Raw genomic sequence first — 18,703 nt, 5'->3', positions numbered from 1 at the left:
CAGGCTCTGGGTCAGCAGCATCCCTAGTCCCCAGGGCAGTGTCAGGTTCTGGGGCAGCATCCCTGTTTTCTGGGATAGGTGTCAGGGTGGTTATTCAAGTCAATCTTCACTTATCTCTGAATGCTATATAGAACAGGCCTATCAGCAACACTAGCCATTGTATATCATTAGCGTTTAGAGAAGATTTGAACCCTTCAAAAACTGGTGGGGCAGACCCAAAGAACTGGGTGAAGGGTTGGGAGAAATTTTCACCCAGTGCCATTTCCTCCCAGTAAGTACCATTATTAAAGTAACCCCAAAAATACAGTTAGTGTGTGATAGCGCTGAATCCATGTGCCCGTCTTCCAGAGGAAGTTACAAATCCATTAGTTCCTCACCTTAGTAACGCATAAAGCAAAGTGGATAACAGCCACAGCAGCCTTAGTTATAGGACCCATGTTTAGATAAGGGCCTGCAAATGGGAGAAATATAGCCACAACTACGTGCCACCCGAACCAGGGTAAGCTAGACCACATGGTGACACTTAATGAGGTTTCTATATCAGCACAAAAAAATAGATTATTTAAGAACTGTTATTCCCTTTTTGTTCCTATGCCCTCGAGCTGCACATTGGGTGCCAAAATCTGTCTTTGTTTGAAAAGACAGGTGTCTGCTAAGGAAGGAAGAAGCCTCCCTTGAAATGGAAAATTTAAACCCCCTCCCTCCAAATTATTATAATTTTGAAATTAAGGGGCTCTCAGGCAAAGATATGGGAATAGGAATAATAGTTCTTTATTAGGAAAAATAAAAATACAAATGTAATAGTACAAAAAAACCCCCAAAACAATACTGACAGAGTGAGAATACGACCTGACACCCTGTTCTTGGTCAGAGTTTTGGTAGAAGTCCAATTAAATGGTGGCTGCAGTCCTCTTGGAGTGACAGATGTGGTTCTGTTGAAGCAGTGATCCTATAGAAGGGTGTCGTTTTCCTCTGGAGACCCAGTGGTGGTATAGATGGGTCTGGGAATGCAGTGGAGAAGAAAGCTGCTCCTCTGGGAATCCAGTGGGAAAAGGCTGGCTCTGGTGTTCTAATTCTCAGATTATATCCAGGTAGGAATGCTTGGCTCCTCCCCCTGGGCAGAGCATCTCACAATGGGATGATGTAATTTTATCAGTAATGCAATGAGATTCAATGGCCCATTAACAGAAGATGTTTCCTGGAGGAAGGATTGGTTGTGGAATAAAGAAAATTTCCCAATTAACAGAAGATAACTGCCCCACCTCTATCAGATGGTAATAGAATACACACCCCCAGCTACATTTTGCAACCTAAGACAGCTGCTCTAAACCTTTTGCCACAGTTCTGATTTTCTGAAGTTGCCAATAAAGTTTTTCTTCTTGTTTTGACCTCTTGAGAATATCTTGTTGGTATTTCTCCCATGCATGTAACTCAGAGTACATGAAAAAAACATAAGCCCTTTTAAGTGTCTCATCAAGTGACAATTTTGTTGTCTTAAAGTAGCAGAATTGAAACATTTCAGATAAAACCAGTTACTAGTTATAAATGGGGAACAGTTTTGAAACCAAGTGGAACTTAGTTTTCATGGTCACAAAACACACATAATTCTCAGAAATTGGAATTAGGAGCTTTCAAGTTATATAGTGACAGTGAGAATACAACAACAATATTAACATACTGCACTTGATATAACAAACCTTTTGTGCAATAGATGAGAGCTGTATTTCTAGATGGTACCAATTACTGAAACTTAAGCTTGAATTTCCAATTATTCAAATGACAAGATCATTTGAAGTTACACACTTAGGCATAGTTATAGGTGTATGCTAAGAATACCTTCCAAAACAGGAAAAGTGTTCCTTCCTCTCCATCCATACTTTATGTTCCCATCTTCATCTCCATCTGAACACAGTCCTGAGTAGGTGCTTTAGGTGGCTCTGCTTGAGCAGGGTTTTGGACATGACCATCTCCAGAGGTCCCTTCCAACCTCAATCATTCTGTGATTCAACAACAGTCCTCTAACCTCCAATAAGCAGCTCAATAATAAGTACAAGAGATACATCAACTATATTGACTGATTCTATCAGCCTGCCAGAGACACTGAACTGATAAAAACCAGGTAGCTGTTCAACTAGATGCTTTACAGCAAGCCAAAGTTCACTTGGTCAAAATAATCTTAACAACCCTGGAGAAAACTGAAAAGAATTGCCTTGCTAATTACTTTAAACATAATAAGCCAAGGAAGTTGCTCTACTACTCCTCAGAAACAATACCATGACAGTGTCACTGGTATCATTAGGAACAGAAAGTACACAGAAGAGTAGACAAGTTAAGCAGCCAGCTTACAGTACCATTTATTTTGATTTTGTTATTTTGAAGCCAGGAGCATGTTCCACCACAGCATACTGTTTTGAGAAATATTTAAGACAGATTGAATTCTAGCTCTGAGCAGTGTCTTTGCTAGTCTGGTTTAGGAAGCAAAAGAGAAGTAAAAATAGACTCAGAAGACAAGCAGATCAGAATGTTCATAGATACAAGAGAACAAGTGGTAAAAAGCTGGCAGATAGCAAATAAATAAATTCATTATCTTGCAGCAGGATCACTGGGCCACAAAGGAGACCATATAAAAATTTAGTTTTGATTGGTCATTTTTATTAATCCTTAACCACATATTTAAGTGAGGCATTTCTTATTCTGTAGTTCAACTTTTTACTTGCAAGACTGAATAAAAAGCTGAAAGAAAAATGGAATTCCCCAGGACCCTCTTATCAGAAAGATTACCCAGAAAGATCAATGCTAAGTTTCTATAGCATGAAAAATTGTGTTAGAAATTTCACATGAACTGCCCTGTACTGCATTGAATGATTGCTAATTTGAAGAAGATACATGACATACAACAAACTGGACTTTAATGTTCCACAGAAATATTAATCCTCAAGAGATAAGCACATATACAGGTAAATAATTTTTATTATACCAATCATCTTCATGACACTATGCATCTCAAATGTGGAAGAAAATATTCTCTTCGCTTGCCTGCTGAACCAGATTAGTCTAATTTAGGAAAAAAAATTCACTGCTGAGCAAAAAGCATAGTTCTATGATATATTAAAAGCTTCACTTTCAATCCAGCTGTTCACGTGACTTCCATAGAAAGGAGCTACAAATCTAGTGTCCACTTCAGTAAACATCAAATCAGTATCACAACTGCAGTTCAGCTTTGATTTTGAAGGGGGAAGTGAGGGGAAGGAGAAGGTATTATTCTGTCATGAGCTGAACAGATTAGTTTCTATGGACTATCTAGGCTGGGACATGAGTCAGCAGCAATAGTAGGATTCATCTTATTGAAGAGACAGGGATACCAAATTTTACTTACCATGAGACTCAGATCCCAACTTCTTAGAAGCCATTTAGAACCTGAAAAACATTTTAAAACAGCTTTAGCAACATGTAGTACAGCATAAGCCTATGCAGTTCTACACTGTCTTATCTCTAGATTAAGGGACATGTTGCAGACACTTACTGTTTATCCTGTTCCCAAGACAGATAAGAAAAATTCTTTTATAGCTCTGAAAATTGATTAGGCAAATAACTTAGCCCAGGGTATGACAATCTAACTGTCAAAATGAAGAAGAAAGGTCAAAACAGAGCCAAGAAGCAGCTAGGTTGATCAAAAAGGCAGTTTTCCAGATCACAGTGCTCAGAGGCTGCTCTGTCCCAGCACCATAAAGCACACCCTGTCTCCCCTAGCATTAAGACTAGCCCTTCCTACCGGAAATACCACACTTATCCTCTTCAGTTTAATCCTCACTGCTCTAAAAAGGGATACTATCATACTAGGTATGCAGTCAGCCAGCATGGCACTTGTCTTGACACACTGGATAATGCACAATAGAGCTATATAATAAATGGTACCATTAGGAAGATATTTTTGGATACACACAAGAAAACAATGTTAACAAGAGGCCTCATTCACTGCCCACAGAATTTTATTAGCAACTTAAAATTTGGATGCAAATCCTACATGGTCAAGATGTTAAACACAGAAGTGCCTAGCCAGCTTTTAACAGTCAGCCTGCCCTGAGAAAGAGCTGATCCAGGATGCTCATGGTGTGTTCAATAACATAATTGGTTCTTTTGCTAGATTAGAAATACATCACAATACCTATCTTAAGATACCACAGCATAATTCTTCAAATAAATTATTTTTAAAGTCCTCCTTGTGGCATTATACATAACAAAGAATCAGAGTTTCCCTTTGTTTCTGAAGCCCTCCAGCTATATGAAATATCCAACAGCCATTCTTCCAAAACATTATCTGGTTGTTGTGGTTTAACCTAGTTTGGTTTTTAGTTAAGGAAAAAATCCATGAGCTACAGAAGTAATTCCCTGTAAGGGCCTTGGCAGCTTCCTTCAGACCTGACAGAACCAACCAGCTAGCTAGTTTTGAATATTGACACCCTGTTAAATCACTTAAGAGAGCTGAATATGGTTCTGTGAAATCACATTTAAAAATGAACAAACGCCAGGAAAAACTCTCTTGCTTCCAGCTTTTGAACAGGTAACTGGACGCTGGCAGAACTGGGCTCTGCTCCGCCGCACAGCCTGGCCAGCTCAGCCCGTGGCACAGCTCAGCTGAGATTCTGCCACGAGCGAGTTCCAACCACGGGTGATGGGCCAGACCGGCTCTGCTCGGCTTCGGGTGGAGCCAAACCGGGCCCTGTTCCAGCCGTGAGCTGCCGAGCTATCCTGCTGGCACCGTGGAAAATCATGAGGCTAAGAACAGAGGCGGCCTTGCAGCCCCACGCAGAAAGCAGCCCCGCGGCTGGAATTGAACCGGCAGGGGCCGGAAAACAGCCACGCAGTCAAAGCAGCCACCGCCCGGCAGAGATCACATGACCATCCACAGGGCTGGGTGAGACATTAACTCTTTCAGTGCACAGATGAAACTTGCAGACATCAATCCTCTCTAAAGCGAGAGAAAAAGGACATGGGGAAGACACGTAAAGAAAACAACATGGAGACATCGAGGTCAGTGAAGAAGGAGTCAAATCCCAGATGGGAGGAGAATGAGGAGATGCCTTAGTCTTGGGCTGAAATTCTCTTGTAAGGCTATGGTGAAGATATAATTAATACACAACACTTTTTTCCTGTAACTCATGAAATGCATTGGGGGGATGTAGCATTCTAGTCATAGCCGTGAGCAGAAGCACCAGTGTTGAAGCAAGCAGATGTTGAAGTAGCTGTGATCTAATGAAAAGCTTGAACAGAGAGAGATGAGAAACCTGGCCTCAGGGATGCAAGAAGAAAACCTCTGTTCCCAGAGATAAAACAAAAAAACTTTTGTTTCTATACTAGAACAGCTCATCCTTAAAATTGCACCCCAATAAGCTGAGATGACCCATGGTGGTAGTTGTGGGAAGACTACCAAACCATGGGAGGGACTTCACGATTGCAGATTTCTGGCAAGCTGCTCTTCGTGAAAATTAAAACCATGAGAGAACTGTTTCTTGTGGAAAAGTCTCCATGGCATGGCATGAGAGACTGCTCTCCCTAAGTAAACTGAAGAAAGATTATTTTAGAAGTGGTAAACTGACTGAAAATACCAAATTTTGTCTCTTTACGTTGTCAGTGGGAAAAGAAAGAGGAGTTGGAGGGAGAAGAAGTGTTCTGAAGGTTTATTCTGATTTATTATTTTTCTTTTAGTTCCGTTAATAAAGTTTTCTTTATACCCTTTAAAGTTTTGAGCCTGCTTTGCTCTCCTCCTAATCCTTATCTCGCAGCAGAAAATGAGTAAATAATTCTAGTGGGTGCACTGGCGTTTGGCCAGTGCTAGACCCACTACACTGGTACACCCCACCAGCAGCAGACAGCACTCAAAGCACAATGTGGAGCAGATCTAACATTCACATCCATCATTCCCCTATCAAGATCTTACTCTTAGGCTCATTGTTTCCATTGCTGATTCTAACTACTTATGTTACCTTAAAGGGTGTCATAAGGTGAGGATTATACAGACATCTTAGCTATTCCTCCTGATAGCTGCTGACACATCTGGAGGCAGGAAGAGCCAGTTTCAAGTACTTTAGGAAAGCCCCTTTTGCTGTGCTCTGTGGAATCCTCTGAATCCTTCCCCCTCAGGGAAATCCCCAGGGCCTTGCCTTGGAATAATATACCATAGTTTTCCTCACCTAGGCTAAAGAGAGGACCTAGCCCATGGTGCTCTGCAGCACTACTGCCGATCTACATTAGATTTCTTCCCTCATTGGCCAGTTGACACTGCCCACCCCAATTATTCATCTCTCATTCCCCCTGCAGGTTGCTGCCCTTTACCCTGCCCTTTGCACTGCCCTGTGCCCTCAGGTCATTGGTCACTGACCCCATACTTAAGTCTGTGCAAACCACATGGTTTTGTCTTTGCCCCTGATCCCTTCAGCGTGCTTTGGAATAAACCTTCACTGGAATACATTATACAAAGATCCTTCTTGTCTTTCCTCTGCTGAGCTATCTGTGGCATGTGTGTGTGCATGGACTTGAAATGGCTGTTCTGGTGGCCTTCCTCTGAGCGGCTTCTGAAGGAGACGCTTCAAAGAAGGTTGCAGCATTTCTACCACCCTGCCACTCTGCAACAGTGCTCACATCCCTTTCAACATTTTGTTGAAATCAATAGGTGAACCAACGATATTGGCTAATGGAATTTCAACACACAGCTAAAGCCAAAGCTGTATGGAGATTACCTGGGTGCAACCAGACTGTGAAACACAGTGAGCAGGCGCTGGGCCATGGGCAAGTGAGTCATGCTGGGCAGCTCCAGGTCTACCTTGTACATAAAAGTGTCATTCTGCTCAACATTTGTCAGGCTCCTCTCAGCACATCTCACCATTTCAGTCAACACTAGTGTTATGTCCAAAACCAATCCACTAAAGCCAGAGAACTGGTTTCAGCACTAGCTGGCAACTGCTTCTCAGAAGCAAACAAAACATAGCAGTTTCAAAGGCAGAAGAAAAAGGTGGTGAAACAGTGCTGAGCCTGCCACCTCAGGAAGGATGTTAAGGGCAAAGCCACAAGACCACCCAGTACAGTTGCATGTCAACCACTAGAGATGAATGGGCTTTATTAGTCCCAGTGCCACAGAGGGGGAGATCAGACTGCAGACTACAGCACCCTGAATACCTTGAATTCTACCTACACATGAAATAGGCTGCACTTTTCAGACACAGATCACACTGTCAGACAAGCTGCTACATTGCTAGTTCCTCTGTATGAGAGTAGCAATTAAGATGCCAACTTGATATGTTATTATCAAAAAAGCCAGGCCACATGTGAAATCATACAGATTCCATGTACCTCACTGGTCTTCTGTATGTCATTGGAGACTGTGAGGCACTGTCTGCAAGCATGTACTATGGCTGCCCATCATTCACTACTATTATAGCAGAGTTGAACTTGGGAGAAGGCCTCTACACACTTTCTTTAATTTCTCCAAGTTTGTCTTTCTTCTAGTTATTACCTCATACTGAAAAGCAAGTGCTACTTTTCTAAAGGATTTCATTTTTTTAATGAAAGTAACCTACTCACTTTGGCAACTCAATTGACAAGGAAGTTTTTTTCAATGCAGAACCAGTTATCTACAGGCAATAGGGTTTATGCTGTCTATCTCATTTACCAGAAGCATCTTACTCCAGACTGTACCTACATAAAGGACATTGAAAAGAAAATTCAAAGAGATAATTTTTAGAATGGTAATTTATAACCCTTCTCCAGTAGGCCATTGCAAGGACATTTTAAGTTTACCATCTCACACACTGATCTTGGGCAACAGAACATTAAGTTACCATGACAAAATCAATTTACTTCAGGGACACTAGTAGCAATGCATAAAAATCCTGCAAAGATAAAGATGTGCACATCTAGCATCCAGGGAGGTTTTCAATAGTATATCAATCTGGAGCTGCATAAATCCTTGGATGCATCCTCAGTGTCAAAAAAACCCACATAAACAATAAGTATCTTGCTTTTGTTGGCAATCTTGTAGTAAAATCCTAGTGCAGACCAGGCATCTGCATTAAGTTTAAGGCACAGTGGGAAAAAATTATTCCTCTGCCATATTCAACACCTTATTTTAACTACAGAACTAGCTAAGGCACATAAATAGCAAACTAATCATGAAATGCACCATTTCCAGAGAGACAATCACACTGTAGATTCAGGTAACATTTGAGTTTATATCACACTAGCTCTTCCTGATGCACTGTGTGTGTACTTATTAAGATACCATTACTGCAGAAGGCACTGTCAGAATTGTTAAACACTGCACACAGTAACACTAGAACAGGCTGCCAGCCACATTTCATCACCTTTCCAAAAAACTTTTAGTTAAAATAGTGTCTTACAACTAATCAGATTTGATAGGCTATTCAGAGACCACTATCATAAGCATCTTGCTGTTGCTCTGTCTTGCTGGCTTGGAGGGAAAAAGAAAAATTTAAAAATTGCAGCCAGTTAGAAAGTTACTGATGTTGCTACTATGCTTCTGGGTCTGAACTATATTTGCTTTAGTCAAAGTTGCTACACTGTGCAGTAAAGGTTTGTTTACATTTGTTACTGCTCTTTTAGAAATTTAAAGGACTTGCTCCCAAAGCCTTACTCCAAATGAGTTAATGGAAGACTGCAGCCCTATCATTGTTGCCTCTGGAGAACAAAGTCCAGAACAGGATGCTGAAGGGTATCTGTGGGAATGGCACATAGGGGAACAAATTTTGGTCTGATGCTTTACTTCATGCTATAAGTTGACAAAGAACATAAAACACCTTTCCTGATCTAGGGAAACAAGTTAGTTGCATAGTACTACAAGGTTTTCTTAAAGCCACCTACAAGCTCACTCCTATAAATGTAGACATCCTTAGCCTCATTCTCTCATTCTTGGTTCTGGCTAATTATCTGAAGAGGAGATCAGGACTACAGGTGCCTAGAGTTATAAGCAACTTTAATGTCAGCAGCCACCAAGGCAACCTCTTCCCTTCCTGTATGTTCATTTTCCACTTAACACTGAGTCAACAGGGCAACATTTTTAAAACCAGACAGTCAGAGGAACACCGCAAACCAAAGCCCAAGATGAGAGCAGAGGATCTCAGAGTTATGATGATAGAAGGGGAGGAGGGGGACTCATACAGGGAAACAACCACAAAACCAAAAAACATACAGATGCAGAAACAGAGAAGTGACAAGACAAAACTGATGACAGAAACAACTGACACAAAGAGAGAGATGACAAGTTGGAAAGGCTTGAAGGGACAACACAGGTAACCAAGACAGCCCACCTGACATGTCACCACTTAAACCTGAATGACTATTTACTTGTGCTGCCAGATAACAAGGAGAACATAGAGAAGTTTGACTTGGTGCAAGCAAGGTATCAAAGAGAGAGTCTCATAAACAGATGAAGAAAAAATTTACTACCATGAGAAGCTGCTAGGAAGTTGGGGTATTTTTCAATTATAATTTTATTTTGATGTTCTTTCTACTGGTGTTTTCCTTGAAGTTTATATCTACATTCCTTTCCTTCTGAAAGAGCTCTGACTGGTCAAATTGGAAGCATCCTATTGATAATGGTACCTGAAACACCTTTCTCAGTGATAACTCAAGCCAATTTAACTATTTGTTGAGAAGAATTGGTCTTTTGTTGCTATATCCTTTATTTTGGGGTGCAACTGTGTCTAGATTCCAGACCACATGAATTTTCTGAAGTAACTCCCACCTTCTGAGGAAAGTATTATGGGTCAGAGGAAATCAAAATGCCCCAAGTTATCAACTATAATCAATGTAGCACATCTGTGATTTTCAGAGAAAAAAAATCTTGCAATTTCCATTTTGCCTCCTGATACTCATTGTGTAGCCTAAGAATGCACAACTGAGGATGCACCATTCACTCTGAAAACTACAAAAATACCCGAAAAACCCCAACTTTAAAGAGATTAATTTTTGCTGCCTATATTACATTCATTAACTATTACTGATTGTACAGTGAAAAGCAGTTTAATTCCAGTGATTGATTTCTAATGCACCACAGGTATTTCAGATTTAGACAGTGGTTTAAGTTTTTACTGTAACTACTTGTTTCAGTGCAAGTGAAAGGCTAAACCAACATTACATTATATACAGCATTCTGTATATAGTGCAAGACAGAGCAACAAGATGTTTGTAACAGTGGTCCCTGAATAGCCTTTCAAATCTGATTAGTTGCAAGACACTATTTTAATTAAGTTTTTTGAAAAGGAGGTGATGAAATGTGGCTGGCAGCCTGTTCTAGTGTTACTGTGTGCAATGCTTAAAAATTCTGTTTGCTGTATATACAACAAAACCAGAAGTAGACAGTGCCTGTTGCTAAGATAAAACAAAAGTCAAGGTTCTATCAAAGCTTTCCACCTATGTAAGCATTTCATTATTGCTACACAATTGAAGTCTCTGAGACTGACAATAAAAAGCTGATCAGTCTACTAACAGTGCAAAACGGATTCTGTTTTCATTTATTGCAGTCTCCAAATGGATGACATCAGCCCAAAATCTGCAGCAACTGCTTCTACTTTGTACCTCTTACAATTCTGCAAACAAGCAGAGTCATCTACATGGAGATACTCCCCTTTCAAAAAGCAGTGATATTGAGCCACTGATAATAGCTCTTTGGATAAAGTAATTGTACAGGTATATTTGACACATTGCAACTACACCTCCTGCAGAAAAAAAAAGCAAACATCACTATGACCAGTCTTAACAGAAAAAAAAAAGTTTAAAATACATTTACTGCAATCCAAGAGATAAAGTACATTAAGGTTCTTGGTCTATTTTAAGATCAACAAGAACAAACCAGACCGTCCTTGAAGCAAATGCTGGTAGGAAGTTTCCATTCAATTTTCAGTATTTGCTAGTGTGGAGGCCCTGGGGGGCATCCCCTAAGTTAGGGAGACACAAGAAGCTTCCCTCAAAGCTGTTACATCCCTTTGGCTCCTTCCCCTGTTCCTATGTCTGTTCCTATGTCCCTGAGCCACTCCTCCCTATTCCCTGATTGGCCCTTATCTTTGTACTGCCCCAAGACCAGGGTCAGCCCCTGGGCCCCTTGAGGGAGAGAGCTGGACCCTGAATGTGTGTGCCTTGGACCCGAACATCTCACCGCGTGGCTGAATTAAACATCTGTGGATATTATGCAAAGGCCCTTTTTGCTTCTTTACCTTGGACTTTACTAGCAGCAATTCAGGCTGCTACATGCTGGTTGAAGCAAATTTAATGACATGTCTCCATCTTATGGGATACAAGTGGTCACCTTACATTTAACCAAATGCAGAGTAGGGGTTACACTGACAACAGTGGAGGGGGGAAGGGATTACATCTCTGTGGCATACACACTCCATGGATCAAAAACCCAAGCAACTGTAACAAGAGATCTAAATTTGAAGGACAGTCCATAACATCAAACTAATTCAGTTATTTCCAATGCAATGACTGAGGAGCAGAAGGACAGGAATCAGTAAAATAGCACTTTTAAAAATGTTTCCAGAATAAATGAGTAGGAAAGACATGGAGAAAAGAGCCACTGAAGAGTAGGTCTGCATGCAGATCACATTATTGGATTACAAGACAACACTCTAGTGATGGCAATAACATCCTTATATAGGACTTCACATGCAGATGTTGGATAGCATCTTCCTAGCAGTGACAAACATTAGGAGAAATCGATTCTTCAAATTGTGCCATTGCTTAGCATGACATAATGGGCAACTAGACCTTCTGCTTCAGTACATATCGGTCAATGGGAATTTAAAGCAGAAGGCAGCCCTTCCATACACTCTCAGAGAAGCATGGCATCTCTCACTCTCTTGTTCCATATGGCTTCATTACATTAACATTAGACACCTGTAGCTATGCAGCTATCTTCATGTCATGTCCCACTTTGGTCATATCATCTCTCACAGAATCCTTCTGGACAAACTGTCCAGCACACAGCTGGATAAACACACCGTGTGATGGGTGAGCAACTGGCTCACAGGTCAGGAACAAAGGGTTTTAGTGAATGAGGTGACATTAGACTTGTGACCTGTCACTAGTGGGGTTCCACAGGGCTCAATTTTAGGCCCTGTCCTCTTCAACATCTTCATAAATGACTTGGACACAGGACTGGAAGGGGTACTAAGCAAGTTTGCATACGATACAAAACTGGGAGGAGCTGTTGACTCCCTCAAAGGCAGGGAGGCCCTGCAGAGAGACCATGACAAATTAGAGGTCTGAGCAGTCACCAACTATATGAAGATCAACAAGGAAAAGTGCTGGATTCTTTACCTGGGATGAGACAACCCTGGGGAATGAGACGCTGGAAAGCAGAGCCATGAAGAGGGACCTGAGGGTCCTGATTGATGGCAAGTTGAATATGAGTCAGCAGTGCCCTGGCAGCCAGAAGGGCCAACCATGTCCTTGGGGTGCATCAGGCACAATATCACCAGCTGGTCAAGGGAGGTGATTGCCCTGCTCTGCTCTGCATTGGTGTGGCCTCACCTTGAATATCATGAGCAGTTTTAGCCACCACACTATAAGAAAAGCATTAAACTATTAGAGAGCATCCAAAGGAGGGCTGTGAAGATGGTGAAGGGCCTTGAGAGGAAGATGTACGAGGAGGGGCTGAGGGGAGACCTCATTGCAGTCTACAACTTCCTTGTGAGGGGAAGAAGGGCAGACACTGATCTCTTCTCTCTGGTGCCCAGTGACAGGACCTGAGGGAGTGGCCTGAAGTTGTGTCAGGGAAGGTTTAGGTTGGATATTAGAAAAAGGTTCTTGACCCAGAGGGTGGTTGGGCACTAGAACAGGCTCCCCAGTGAAGTGGTCACAGCATCAAGCCTGACAGACTTCAAGAAGTGGTTGGACAATACTCTCAAGCACAGGGTGTGACTCTCAGGGATGGTCCTGTGCAGGACTGGGAGTTGGATTTGATGATCCTTTTGGGTCCCTTCCAACTCAGCATATTCTGTGATTAAAGACACTGCACTTGCTAAAAGCACATACTATTTGGGCTGTTTAAGGATTTAAGGCTCTTAACTGATAATAGACAGCTCTATTCCTCCTTCAAGATCCTGATGGTATATTTGGGACATAAGTTCATTTGCCATACATTTCACCCAAAAATAAGGGAAAATGCTACAAGGGTAAGAAAACACAGTACACTAATGCACCAATTTTCAATCACCAAATGACTTACCAGCCATATAAGTTTCCAATGAAGCTGAAGCTTTTATACCACACAAACCTCTAGAACTACAAGTTTCAGAGGCAAGAACATAAGAAAATAAAAAAATACTTATAGACAGCCTCGTGGTCAAGGCAGGTAAGGGCAAGCTTTTTCTTTGGCCAGAGACTGATGTGTCGAACAAGAGTCTAGAAGATGCACCTATTCTAAATTCCCATTTAACTGTTGCAGCAAATGGGTGACTTTGTTAAAATGGACCGTTTCCAAAAAGAGAGCCCTGTAACAAGAGAAAAGAATCTGCAACTAATATCTAACACTGGCCTGACTTCCAAACACAACATATAAGGAGATAACACAGGTTCTGACAACTCCAAGAACAGATGTGGGTTTAGTGTAGTTCCTACTATTGACTGCTACCCAAGCAATTTAAAGATCATCTAAATAGATAAGCAGAAAAAAGAGTTTACATCTTGTTTTGGCCTCGAGATCAGCTTCACTAATGTAGAAGATACATCACCACCAAGAAATGGGTGTCATGGTTTAAGCCCAACTGGCAACAAAAGTACCACACAGCTGCTTGCTCACTTCCACCCCTCCCTAGTGGGAACGGGAGGGGAATGAGAAAAAAAAACCAACAAAAAACTCATAGGTTGAGATAAGAACAGTGTAATAACTGAAACAAAGTAAAGTTTAAAATTATAATTATATTCATTAAAATGGGGAGGAAAGTGAAAGATAAACCCCAAGAAAAATGACTGATGCGCAATTGCTCTCTACCCACTGACTGATACACAGCCCATCCCCGAACATCAATCAGCCTTTGGGTAAATCCTTGTAGTGGGTCGACCCTGGCTGGATGCCAGGCACCCACCAAAGCTGCTCTCCCACTCCCCTCCACACTGGGACAGGGGAGAGAAAATATAATGAAGGGTTCATGAGTTGAGGTAAGGACCAGGAGGTCCCTAAATACCATCATGGGCAAAAAAGGCCCTAATTAGAGATATTAATTGAATTTATTGCTACCAAAATCAGAGCAGGATAATGAGAAGTAAAATAAACTTTTAAAAACACCTTCCCCCCATCCCTCCCTCCTTCCCAGCTCTACCTCCTCCCCAAGCAGCACAGGGAGACAGGGAATGGGGATTATGGTCATTTCATCACCCATTGTTTCTCCCACTGCTCAAGAAGAGGAGTCTTTCCTTGGCTCCACCGTGGAGTCCCTCCCACAGGAGACAGTTCTCCACAAACTTCTCCAGCATGAGCCCATACCACAGGCAACAGTCCTCCCCAAACTGCTGCAGCATGGGTCACTCTTCCATGGGGTGCAATCCTTCAAGGACAGGCTGCTCTATCATGGGCCACACTCTCCACAGGCCTCCCACAGGGTCACAGCCTTCTTTCAGGCATCCCCCTGCTCTGGCCGTGGGTCTCCTCCATGGGTTGCAGGTGGATCTCTGTATTCCCATGGATCTCCATGGGCTGCAGGGGGACAGCTGCTTCACCATGGTCTTCACCATGGGCTGCAGAGGAATTTCAGCTCTGGCACCTGGAGCAGCTCCTGCCCCTCCTTCTCCACTGACCTTGGTGTCTGCAGAGTTGTTCTTCTCACATGTTCTCACCCCATTCTTATTTGTCTGCAATTAGAACTGCACAATCACTTTTTTCTTTCATCTTAAATATGTTATCACGGAGGTGGTACCACCGCTGTCCCAGCTGTGCTCCCTCCCAGCTCTTTGCACAGCTCCACTCTGACAGAGCACGAGACACTGAAAAGCCCTTGACTCAGGGTAAGCCCTGCTCAGCAACAGCCAGAACATCAGTGTGTTATCAGCATTATTCCCATACTGAATCCAAAGCACAGCACTGTACCAGCTGAGAAGAAAAAGGGAACTCTATCCTGACTGAAACCAGGACAGGGTGGTAAACTAGACCATTTCCCCCTCCTTGAAATACAATAGGAGCAACACAGACATTTGCATGATAAACCATGCCAGAAAATATAAATATGCTGTGGAATTCCTACATTTTAGGGGGAAAAAAAAGGAAGAAAATATGATCTGGCACTTGTACTACTAGTGAGGGCTATAATAATCTAACAATGCAGTAATGAAACAAGTCCTAAATTTGATGAGCACAGCAACTGCTTTTAACTACTATTTTCCTATATCTTAAGTCTTGAATAACAAATGCTTACCAGTTCTGAGAGCTTAAAATAATCAGATGGAAAGCATTTAGTAATTATAAACAAATTTAGCTACTTCAACTTAATTAGCATAAGACAATACTACTCTGAATGAGTAAAATATTTAACAATACTTTAACAATTTACAGAGTGTTTATAAACTAGGAATCTAGTTTTAATTTAGAGTTCAGAATTTATGAAAAAAATCAAGTTAAACAAAAAAGCACAATCTCTATGTCTAGATTAAGCGTGCTGCTAACACTTAGCATAACTGGTCATATGCATACTCTTAGAAATCCAACCTCACAAACTCAGGGAACAAACTTCACCAGTCATTTCAGTCATGACTTCATCTGCTGCTAGCCTAGAGATGCCAAATGGTGCAAGCACAAACATATACATTAGGAAAGGGCTTAAATCAAATCTTTCACATAATCTAGTAGATAGTTATCATGAATGCTGATCTTCAGCAACATAAACCAGACTAATCAGGAGCTCACAACTCTTTACTAGCTTCCATGAAAACATCTACTAATAGCTAAACAGCTTAAGTATATTCAGACCATCTTCCAGCTGAAGAACTGACTGCTTCTTGTATAGGACTCATGTTCTTCTGATATGCCCACTTAAAATGTTACTCTGGTGTAAGAATTTCCGATACAAAATGTAGTTGAGAAAACATAAGCTCAGAATTTCCATTTTAACTCAGTTAGTTAAAAACTGTAGCACTACTAACGCAACATTGGCATTTTGAACCAATCTGCTTTCCCCTCCAGAAAAGATTTAAACCAAAGTCAGAGAAATTATATTCTACTTCCCTTTTTAAACACATCCGTTTCAAGTACATTGCAAGCTTAAAGGATTCCAAAAAGACCTTGTAGCCCTACAAAAAAGGGAAAACACACAAAAAAACCCCCCCACCATTATCAAGTCTGGACATTAAAGCTGTTCTTTCAAAATTTCCCAACCACAAGAAAGACAGTATTTCTTCACATTAAAGAAAACGCCTTCCCTATGCAAGCAAGGATTTGGAATAAATCTGATCATTTAAGCGAGGGAAAAGTCCCAATGTTCAGTTTCTCTTAGGAGACCTCATACAAGACTATACTGACTGCAAAAGGTCATTAGGGACACAGAACATGAGGTTATTCAAACCAAGTCATGGGGTCAAAGCATGAAGCAATGCACTTGCTTACTAGAGAAGATTACCTACCTAAGTAGTTAACACACAACTGTGAGCTCACCCTTCTTTACCTTTTCTTCAAAAAATCGTTTTCAAAAACCTCTTTCAGAGCTTTTCAATTACAGCTCCATTAGACCTTCTTTACACTGACATTGATCTGAATTGCACAGATCAGTTTTAAATAGATAGTCATGCCTTTAGGCATCCTTGTAAAACAACAGCTGAAGCTTTGGAATTTATGATTGAAAAGACTGGGAGTTATTATGTTAGAAACAAAATACCAGAGAAGGCTGGATAGCAGTTTTGTCTAATAAGTAAAACTAAATTTCTCACAGATTAATTTATCAAAATATTTAACCCAGCACTAAGTGTAAAATACAAGAACAAGTTGATGTCAAAAACTTATGATATAGACTGGAAATTGACAACAATATTGAATGTCCTGAATTATCAATCCCTAAAGTTTGTGGAAACAACGCAAAATCATAACCTTATACAATTAAAAAAGAGAACAACTAAGATGATAACTTCTGTGGCATTATAGGTCTTATGCCACCAGCACCAGCCAAAACAGCTATGGCTGCCAGTGTGACAGAATTAGATGTAGTCTGCTGGATTGGTTCAGAAACCTGACTCCTATTCTGTTAGAGATTTTTGTCTCTAGGATAAGTACCAGGCACTGCAAAACACCATGTAAACAATAGAGATTGAACTTTTCCACGTGGTTTTGATGATTTTTTATCATTAATTTTTTAATCCATCAACATAAACTATACAGTAAGTCTCCCACCTAATCAGTGTACTCTTACAGTAATCTGAAAATTGAAGTTTAATTCACTAAAGAGAAACTAACATTTATTCATTCACATATCTTATACATAAGATTTCCTTGGTTTTCCCTTTGAAGTTTCAAGTATTATAATAATGATGAGGAAAAAGAGAAAGGGGAATAAAACCCAAGAGAAACTGCATGATTCAATTACCACCCACTAACCCATGTCCAGCCAGTCCCCGAGAAGCAATTGGTAGCTCCCAGCCAACTCCCTCAGTTTATATAAATGAGCATGACATTCTATGGAATGGAATATCCCTTTGGCCAGTTCAGGTCAGCTGTCTTGGCCATGCTCCCTCCCAGCTCCTTGTGCACCCACCCACTGGCAGAGCCTGAGACACTGAAAAGCCCTTGACTCAGGATAAGCACCACGTAGCAACAACCAAAATATCAGTGTGTTATCAGCATTATTCCCATACTGAATCCAAAACCCAGCACTGTACCAGCTACTGAGAAGAAAATTAACTTTATCCCAGCTGAAACTAGGACAGTCTAAAAAGTTTAAATCACCCAATTGAAATGGTGATCTAAAGTATCACTGACACTTTTGAATCACAGCTCTGCATGTACAAAAACCTGAAGTCAGTACAGTTGGTGGTACTGCAACGTAACGCCATCCTGGCACACGGCCTTGAAGAAATCGGTCCAACGGTGTTGTTACCACACATACCATCTCAGTCTCATTCCCTTCCCCATAGCTAGTACAGCACCTCCAATAAAGGGTAACTTCAAAAGCAATACCGAGAGGCCGTGAAGGCGGAGCAAGACCATGCAGTAACGCAGCGCTCACAGGCTCGCCCCCCTCCACAGCCGGGGGAGCAGCCCCCAAACATGCAAACCCCGGTCCTGAGGGGCCAGCGGCCCCGTAGCCGCCCCGCCTGCACGTCACATCAGCTGAATCACGGTGGGGTCGCGGATGGTCCCTCGCCCCGGACAAGGTGAAGCGGTAGCGACGTTTAACCCGGCAGCGGGGCGGAGGGCCCGAGGAGCGGTCGGCTGCGCCTCTCACCCAGACCAGCATCTGCATTCCCATTCCCTACCGGCCCGCTCGTTACCTGCGCGGCACCTGGCGGTTCCAGCTGTCCCTGCGGTCACTGCCCACCACCTGCCAGTACGAAACGCGCACCATATCACCACCCCCAGCCCCTCAACCAGGAGAGGCCATGTTATCTACCTACCCTCTACCTCGCCTCCTCAACGACACACTGACGTCACGCCGCGAGGTCACCTATTCCTTCCCAGCCAATCAGGAGGTGCTCACGGTGACATCACCTCAGC

General features: G+C 41.9%; 1 long non-coding RNA gene across 1 annotated transcript; it reads right to left on the bottom strand.

Moving 5' to 3' along the window:
• Positions 1–747: 747 nt before the first annotated feature.
• Positions 748–18,703, bottom strand: LOC143696639 (uncharacterized). The gene is made up of 3 exons (XR_013186031.1): positions 18,604–18,703; positions 3,377–3,417; positions 748–1,198 (listed from the first exon to the last, which is right to left on the bottom strand). It is a non-coding gene; the product is annotated as an uncharacterized LOC143696639 (long non-coding RNA).

The sequence above is a fragment of the Agelaius phoeniceus genome, chromosome W (genome assembly GCF_051311805.1).
Source record: "Agelaius phoeniceus isolate bAgePho1 chromosome W, bAgePho1.hap1, whole genome shotgun sequence".
Lineage (NCBI taxonomy): Eukaryota > Metazoa > Chordata > Aves > Passeriformes > Icteridae > Agelaius > Agelaius phoeniceus.
Note: the sequence above shows the minus strand (reverse complement) of the source record. Positions and strands in the feature narration are given on the sequence as shown.